This window comes from Lucilia cuprina, chromosome 2, assembly GCF_022045245.1.
Source record: "Lucilia cuprina isolate Lc7/37 chromosome 2, ASM2204524v1, whole genome shotgun sequence".
NCBI classification, from domain to species: Eukaryota; Metazoa; Arthropoda; class Insecta; order Diptera; family Calliphoridae; genus Lucilia; species Lucilia cuprina.
The window spans coordinates 63,333,873-63,335,076 of NC_060950.1; the positions used below are offsets into that span (position 1 = coordinate 63,333,873).

Genomic DNA, 1,204 nt, shown 5'->3' on the forward strand with positions numbered 1-1,204 from the left:
TCAGTTCTAGTTCAGTTCTAGTTCAGTTCTAGTTCAGTTCTAGTTCAGTTCTAGTTCAGTTCTAGTTCAGTTCTAGTTCAGTTCTAGTTCAGTTCTAGTTCTGTTCCTGTTCTGTTCCGGTTCTGTTCCTATTCTGTTCCTGATCTGTTCCTGTTCTGTTCTAGTTTTGTTCTAGCGTTGTTCTAGTTCTGTTTTAGTTCTGTTCTAGTTCTGTTCTAGTTCTAGTTCTGTTCTAGTTCTGTTCTAGTTCTGTTCTAGTTCTATTCTAGTTCTGTTCTAGTTCTGTTCTAGTTCTATTCTAGTTTTGTTCTATTTCTGTTCTATTTCTATTCTAGTTCTGTTCTAGTTCTGTTCTAGTTCTGTTCTAGTTCTGTTCTAGTTCTGTTCTAGTTCTGTTATAGTTCTGTTCTAGTTCTGTTCTAGTTCTGTTCTAGTTCTATTCTAGTTCTGTTCTATTTCTGTTCTAGTTCTCTTCTAGTTCTCTTCTAGTTTTGTTCTAGTTCTGTTCTAGTTCAGTTCTAGTTCAGTTCTAGTTCTGTTCTAGTTCTGTTCTAGTTCTCTTCTAGTTCTGTTCTAGTTCTGTTCTAGTTCTGTTCTAGTTCTGTTCTAGTTCTGTTCTAGTTCTGTTCTAGTTCTGTTCTAGTTCTTTTAGTTTGTTCTAGTTCTGTTCTAGTTCTGTTCTAGTTCTGTTCTAGTTCTGTTCTAGTTCTGTTCTAGTTCTGTTCTAGTTCTGTTCTAGTTCTGTTCTAGTTCTGTTCTAGTTCTGTTCTAGTTCTGTTCTAGTTCTGTTCTAGTTCTGTTCTAGTTCTGTTCTAGTTCTGTTCTAGTTCGGTTCTAGTTCTGTTCTAGTTCTGTTCTAGTTCTGTTCTAGTTCTGTTCTAGTTCTGTTCTAGTTCTGTTCTAGTTCTGTTCTAGTTCTGTTGTAGTTCTATTCTAGTTTTGTTCTATTTCTGTTCTATTTCTATTCTAGTTTTGTTCTATTTCTGTTCTATTTCTATTCTAGTTCTGTTCTAGTTCTGTTCTAGTTCTGTTCTAGTTCTGTTCTAGTTCTGTTATAGTTCTGTTCTATTTCTGTTCTAGTTCTCTTCTAGTTCTCTTCTAGTTTTGTTCTAGTTCTGTTCTAGTTCAGTTCTAGTTCTGTTCTAGTTCTGTTCTAGTTCTGTTCTAGTTCTGTTCTAGTTCTGTTCTAGTTCTGTTCTAGTTC

General features: G+C 34.8%; 2 protein-coding genes across 3 annotated transcripts in view; one reads left to right on the forward strand and one right to left on the reverse strand.

Moving 5' to 3' along the window:
* The window catches only part of LOC111677713, a 133,137-nt gene that overhangs the window by 105,703 nt on the left and 26,230 nt on the right, over nt 1-1,204 (forward strand). The gene's annotated exons all lie outside the window — the stretch shown is intronic.
* LOC111686173 (laminin subunit alpha-1-like) overlaps nt 1-1,204 on the reverse strand; it is an 86,706-nt gene that overhangs the window by 72,023 nt on the left and 13,479 nt on the right. The window lies entirely within an intron of this gene.